Below are 7246 nucleotides of genomic sequence, written 5' to 3'. Positions count from 1 at the left end.
CCTAGAGCAAGTGTCTGAGAGACTGTTTTCTCAAGTTAGATGTTTACTGTTTTCCACCCTTAAACTGTGATGAGGGTGGTATTGCTTATTTTTGAGATGTCCTCAAAGGATCTTTCTTCATGTATCCCTAAATAAAGTACTTGCTTTTTTATTGTGCTAATCTCTTCAGCAGGCACACCTCATTCTCAGCAAAAGTTTCCCTTTCTGCAAATTTTTCTGCTCTGCTTTTGCCCCTAATTCTCACTATAAATCTAAAAGAAGTGCCATGACACAGCCTGAATGTTGGGCTGCCTTTGAATTTCCTCTTCTAGATCAATTGCTCTTAATCTCAGTCTCCACTGAGGTATCATGACATGAATAAAATATATACTTTTTTGGTAGAGCATAACACGCGTGACCTCTTGTACAATTGCCAATAAAGTCCTTGTTCCCAACTGAAACCTTCTGAGCATGGTCTTTACTATCTAGATTCCTATTAGCATTCTGAACACTGGTGAGGATCACCTCTGTAGCTTTATTTATTTATTTTTTGAGACAGAGTCTCGCTATGTAGTTCAGGCTAGCCTGGATTCACTATGTAGCCCAAGCTGGCCTCAAACTTGCAGCAATCATCCTGGCTCAGCCTCCCAAGTACTGGGATTATAGTCATGGCCACTATGCCTAGCCATTAAGCTTTGCTTATAGCATTCTAGGGCTTTTCTAGACTTCATCCTCAAACTTTCCAAAGTCCTCTCACAAACCAGCTCCAAAGGCTTCTAAACCACATGGTCAAAAGTCACAGTAATGACCCCACATGCAATGCCAATCTTCTGTACTGGTAGCATTCTTGTTGCTTGGCAAATAATTTCCTGAGATTCAGTGCATGATTAGCAAGCTCCAAGGTAGAAATCTTATAGTACAAGGGTATGGTGGACCAAAGATGCTTAGTTCATGGCAGTCAGGAAGCAGAACAGGAGAAAAGTGCCAAAGAAGATGTGAGGGGTTACATACAGAACTCATTACAACTCCATGATCCATCTAGATATACCTAGAAGTGCACTCCATCAATCTCCTAGGTGGCTTCTGAGGCAATTGAGTTGATTCAAGATTAAATATCACCTACTTTGTATAAAATGCATTTGTGAGCGTGTAAACAAATATTTCAATTTCAGCTGGGCATGGTGGCTCATGCCTGTAATCCCAGCACTTGGGAGGCTGAGGCAGGAGGATGGTTGTAAGTTCGAGACCAGCCTGGGCTACGAAGTGATCTCAAGGCTAGCCTGAACTGCATAGTGAGACCCTGTCTCAAAAAGACCAAAAAAAATTTCAATTTCTTCATCAAATAAGATATTTATGTACATCTCATGGGATTTGGGGGAAGATTAAATGTTATACAGTAAAGAGATTAGATCAATGCCTGGAACATTATTTGCCATCCTCATCATTTTCAATATTTGTTATTTATTGTGTGTCTCAGATATAGTGTGAACTTTGTCAAATTTAAACCCTAAAATTAGAAATGAACACCATTTTCAAAACTGTCCTTTCTGTAGCAATGTCTGGGTAATCAAATCCATAAAAACTGTGTCAAACAAGACACATCCCTAGCCCAAGACTGACATAAACTCTTAAGAGTTAACAGGATGTGTCGATGTCCGCTCCCGGCCGGCAGGAAGGACACACGACACAGTCTGGTAGTGGACAACCTTTTCTTTTTATTTTCCTTCTCCGTACAGCCTGCCCTGGGTTCTCCCAGCTGAAGCCTCCTTTGGTCCGCTCCCCGCGGCTCCTTTTGTGCTTCAGTCTGCCCCAAAGCCTCTACCGGTCCGCTCTCCGCGGCTCCTTTTGGGCTTCTACTTCCGGGCTTCTCCCGGGCTTCTTCTTCCGCCCAGGGGTGGCACCGGTATATATACGGGTACAGTGTCCAATCATGTTAAAGTAAGCAAGGCAAGCTGATTGGCTAACATCATCAGTTGCCAGGCAGACTATATTGTTGAGCGGGTTGTTTACGCGGTAAGCAGGAAACTAACATATTCGATGGGAGGGGTAATCTACCTCAGGCTTTGCTCTTTACCACAGGCCGCACGTCCGCCGCGCAAGGCGAGCTATCACAGACGCGGCTCCCAACATCTCCCCCTATTTTATTTTTTATGAATGTGCGCATCGTAGCCCTTCCTGGACTGGGTGCAGAGGCTTATGCCCTATGTGTAGGTCCACCGTAGGTCCTTGGCTTAGACCCTGGTTGGCCATGCCATGGTCTGCCAAGGCCCTGAGGCCCTCGTCCTTTTTCTAGGGCCAGGCACAAACTGGACGGAACCTGGATGCACACAAGCTTGCACTCATTTCCTCTCCGTAAAGAAATCCCCTCGGAGAGAAATTTAGACCTGGGCAGCATCTAACAGTCCAGCGGCTTACGTGCAGGATGGGGTAGGGCCTGGCTTAGGTCGAGTCGTGCTGGGGAGGCACACTCTTACCCGTCATTGACTCACCTACCCTGCTGTGTATTGTCACCTTATGGAGGAGAATGAGGGATGCCCGCCATATCTAGACTCGGTCGTGGGCCAATTGAGCAAGCCATGCATATGCCTGAGGATCTTCTTGTCCATTTCGGGCTACCGCTATTTTTATTCATCTTATTGGTTGGTCTGTGATGGATCTCCAGTAGGGCAGGTCTGATCTTCAGTCGAGGGCTTTGTTGCCCGTGTCAGTCTCTCCGGTATCCACAGTGGTTCTCGTCCCGGTTCCTGTGGGAAAACACAAACCGCGCCTCGGTTCCAGCTGACCACTGGATCCGGGCCCATCCATTGTCCTGTCAGGACATCTTTCCACTTCACCCACCCTTTATGGTTGGGGGAAGGGTTGCAGTGCTCCACAGCTGGGGAGCGATTATCATTATTTAAATTTAAAAAATTGTGTGTGAATAGTGCCATGGATAATCGTGCCTTTGGGGCCAGGCCTTGGCCTACTCCCCCTTTTTGTTTTTGTAAAATTTCTTTGAGGCTTCTATGAGCCCTCTCAATGATTCCTTGACCTTGGGGATTGTATGGGATACCATGTTTTAATTGAACCTCCATCATTTTGCAGAACTCATTGAAGGCTTTGCCTATATAGGCTGGTCCATTATCAGTTTTTAATATTTTTGGTTTGCCCCATGCGGCCCAAGCTGCCAGGCAATGATTGATCACATTAGACACTTTTTCACCTGTTTCTGCTGTTGCAAATATGACGCGAGAACAGGTGTCTGTGGAAACATGAACATATTTAAGAGTCCCAAACTCCTGTATATGTGTGATGTCCATCTGCCAAACATCACCAGGGATCAAACCTCGAGGGTTTACTCCCATCGGTATGGCAGGTTTGTATGTGGCACAGGAGTCACATAGTCGCACGATATCTCGTGCATCTGTTCTAGAAACATGGAAATGGTTTGCTAGTGTCCTGGCATTAACATGAAATTTATCATGGAAGGCACGGGCTCGCTCGATTGGTGTTAGTAAGGTAAAAATCCATAACGGGCGAGTGGCAGTGTCAGCAGCCGCATTCCCCTGTGCCATGGGCCCCGGCAGGGATGTATGTGCTCTTATGTGGGTGGTGAAGACCTTATGGTGTCTGTTCTGAAGCAATGTCTGGATAGACAGGAACAGTCCAGCCACTGTGGAAGTGGATCTAATTAAACTGGCAGTCTCAAGCACTTGCATAGCATTGACCACATACCTAGAATCGGAGACAATGTTAATGGCTTCTGAGAACCGTTCAAGAATCATTTTAACGATCTGCAGTTCTGCCACCTGAGGCTGATCTGGTTTAAATTGTATGGTAACCGGGGGCCTGCCTAGGATCACATAGGCGCCTATCCCCGTCTTGGAGCCATCTGTGTATATTGTAGTTGCTAGGACTAATGGCTCAGAGGCAGTAACCTTTGGAAAAATTATAGGGTGCTGAGTGACAAATGACAAGATAGGGTCTTTAGGGTATTGATTGTTTATATCCCCATGGAAAACACATCTCAGAATGGCCCAAGTATCTATGCAGGCAGCCAGGGTCTTGATCTGGCTGGCGGTATAGGGTACTCGGATGGCTTGTGGTCCTGAGCCAAAATGTTGGACAGCTCTATCATGCGCTTCAAGGGCCAATGAAGCGACTGCCTCCGGGTAATGCTCTATGACTTTTGTAGGTGAGACCTTAGGGTGTATCCACAGTAATGGTCCTTTCTGCCAAATCACCGCTGTGGGCTGTAGACTAGTCTGTAGCAAACAGACATCAAAGGGTTGCCCTGGTTCAATTCTGTATAAGGTAGCCCCACCTAAGGCTTTTTCCACTCTCTGTAAGGCAGCTCTTGCCTCAGGAGTGAGCCTCCTGTGGGAGGCTATATCTGGGTCTCCCTTCAGAAGGTCGAACAGGGGTTTGAGATCTGAATTTGGTATATGTAAATATGGCCTAATCCAATTAATGTCTCCCAATAGCTTTTGCATGTCATTTAGGGTCCTAACGCCATCCATCCTAATGGTGACCTTCTGTATAAGTCTGGAGGCGACACTGAGGTCCACACCTGCTGACCCAGGGGTGGCCCTTGTTGAAGGCTGCCACCCTGAGCTGTCCTGTCTCTGGGGCGGGGGCCTGCCTGTGAAGGGGGCCCCCTCTGGCCGTTTTTTGGCCCTCTAGCATCTTGTCCACAAATACGGTTGCTCTGAGCATCAAAGACCGACCTACACTCCTCAGCTTTGTGTGATCCCTTTTTGCATCGCCCACAAACATATGGTTCTTCATTCCTAGGGCGAGGCCTAGCATCTGCATTGTTTGGGCAATGACGTTTAATGTGTCCTGGCTCCCCGCAGGCAAAACACCCTTTAGCCTTACATTCCCCTTCTAACCCGCGAGGTCCCCTCTGCTGTACAGCCGCGGCCAGGAGAGCAGCCACTCCCGAGTTGGAGAGCGGCCCCCCTATCTCTCTGCATATCCTAATCCAGGCGTTGAGGTCCTTGTTCTTATGAGGAGCTATCGCTGCCTTGCACTCCTTTGTACATTGCTCAAAAATCAGCTGTCTTACCAGCGGTTGAGCCACTCCCGGATCAGGAAATATCTTATCGGCAGCATCTTGCATTCGGGCCACAAAGTCAACAAATGGCTCTGTGGTACCCTGAATTATTTTTGAAAGACACAAGGAGGCTGTTCCGGCACCACTTACCTGTTTCCAGGCGCGGAGCCCTATGGCATTGATTTGTTCATAGACAGCGCCGGGGAACTGGGTCTGGTCATCAGCGTGCCGACCTTCTCCCATAAGCATTTCCTTGTTCCACCCCCGGTTTCCCCGATTGGCGTTTCTCTCAGCCTGCTCTGCAGAGAACTCTGCGTACCAGGCTCGCCAATCCAGGTAACTGCCCGAGGGCAGACAGGCCTTTGCCAGCTGAATCCAGTCCGCGGGGGTGAGGGGCCCAGAAGACAGATTCTCCAGCATGGCAATGGTGTAAGGCGCAGTCGGCCCAAAGATTGTAACTGCATTTTTAAGTTCTCTAATCTGCTTTATCTCAAAAGGCTCCCATGCATTGCGTCCCTGGCCCATAGCTACTTGTACAGGAAATATCCCGTAGGGGCCACTATCTATCCCAGGTGGATGTACCTCATGAGACAAGCGTCCCCCCTGCCAAAGCCGCCTGTAAAAATACCGACCCGCCGGCGGCGGAGCATAAGACAGCGGCCGTGATTGGGCGGAAAATGGGGGCCCGTGCATCACTTCCTGTTCTGGCGAAAGGGGAGAGAGCTCCCAGGCGGCCGCCTCGTGGCGAGGAATCGCCTCCGGAAACGGCCCCCAAGGTGGGGCGGAAGGCTTCGCCTCCCTCTCGCGCCGGGGAGCGCTCAGGAGCTCTCTACTCCTCCGCAGACCAGGTTGAGCAGAGCGCAATTCGCGGGGCAACGCTGGAAAAGAACCCTGCGACTCCTTATTGAGCGATTTAGGCTCCTGACAGCTGGTCTCTTTGGCCTCCTTGCCATTCAACTTTCCCTCGTCCTCGGAGTCAGACGACTCCGAGGCTAGAGCCCCGTCCTCCTCCTTAGCATCCTTGTTCCCCTTGACGGACCCCTCTCGGGAGCTCCCTGACTGGGCCTGCTCAGATACCCTGCGTACTTCTGTAAGCTCTTGAGAGCTTTCTCCACAACCACCCTCGCTCTTAGTGTTGCTACCTAACATGTTTCCCATCTTTTAATATGTTACTCACCGCGTGAGGCCCAAGGAATCCGCCACTTACGCGTGAGCCTGAGGGGAGTCTAAAAGCCCTGTAGGTGCGCGCCACCCAGAGCCCAGGCTTATCCCCAACTCACCTGTCTCGCAGCTCTGTACTGGAGCGTTGTCCACTTCCACGTCTCGGGGGTGATCAGTCCCCGGGCGGGCCTCCAAATGTCGATGTCCGCTCCCGGCCGGCAGGAAGGACACACGACACAGTCTGGTAGTGGACAACCTTTTCTTTTTATTTTCCTTCTCCGTACAGCCTGCCCTGGGTTCTCCCAGCTGAAGCCTCCTTTGGTCCGCTCCCCGCGGCTCCTTTTGTGCTTCAGTCTGCCCCAAAGCCTCTACCGGTCCGCTCTCCGCGGCTCCTTTTGGGCTTCTACTTCCGGGCTTCTCCCGGGCTTCTTCTTCCGCCCAGGGGTGGCACCGGTATATATACGGGTACAGTGTCCAATCATGTTAAAGTAAGCAAGGCAAGCTGATTGGCTAACATCATCAGTTGCCAGGCAGACTATATTGTTGAGCGGGTTGTTTACGCGGTAAGCAGGAAACTAACATATTCGATGGGAGGGGTAATCTACCTCAGGCTTTGCTCTTTACCACAGGCCGCACGTCCGCCGCGCAAGGCGAGCTATCACAGACGCGGCTCCCAACAAGGATGCACAACTCAAAAGTTGAAATTCTAAAGAGGCTTGTACCTTTTCTATCCACCACTACTTTTACATCAAAGAGAAAAGTTTATATTCATTACAAGGAACCTGTAAGGTAAGTTCTGTATTGTGAAAGATGTGTGTGTACCAGCAGAATAAAATACAGTGACTGAGCGACACCAAGGCTATGAAAGAGAATATGCAGTGTGGCTGCTTCGATCATTAATCTGTCCAAACAATACATAGTAGGCACCAGACAGTGGTAGACATACTCAGAGGAAGCTATCACAAGAATTTAGTTCCTGGCTTCATGCAACAAGGACTAGTTGGGAAGACAGACAACAAAGAAAAAAATGTAGTGAAAAAAAGAGAATGGAGTGCTGTAGAAGCACATAGC

The 7246-nt window shown here is 49.2% G+C and overlaps 1 long non-coding RNA gene across 1 annotated transcript; it reads right to left on the bottom strand.

Moving 5' to 3' along the window:
* Window positions 1-1674: 1674 nt before the first annotated feature.
* LOC134474529 (uncharacterized) lies at window positions 1675-6935 on the bottom strand. The gene is made up of 2 exons (XR_010045379.1): window positions 6295-6935; window positions 1675-2723 (listed from the first exon to the last, which is right to left on the bottom strand). It is a non-coding gene; the product is annotated as an uncharacterized LOC134474529 (long non-coding RNA).
* Window positions 6936-7246: the final 311 nt, after the last annotated feature.

The sequence above is a fragment of the Cavia porcellus genome, unplaced genomic scaffold (genome assembly GCF_034190915.1).
Source record: "Cavia porcellus strain 051 isolate PalLab524CR breed Dunkin Hartley unplaced genomic scaffold, mCavPor4.1 scaffold_33, whole genome shotgun sequence".
Lineage (NCBI taxonomy): Eukaryota > Metazoa > Chordata > Mammalia > Rodentia > Caviidae > Cavia > Cavia porcellus.
The sequence above is the reverse complement of the archived record's forward strand: the minus strand, read 5'-3'. Positions and strand labels throughout refer to the sequence as shown.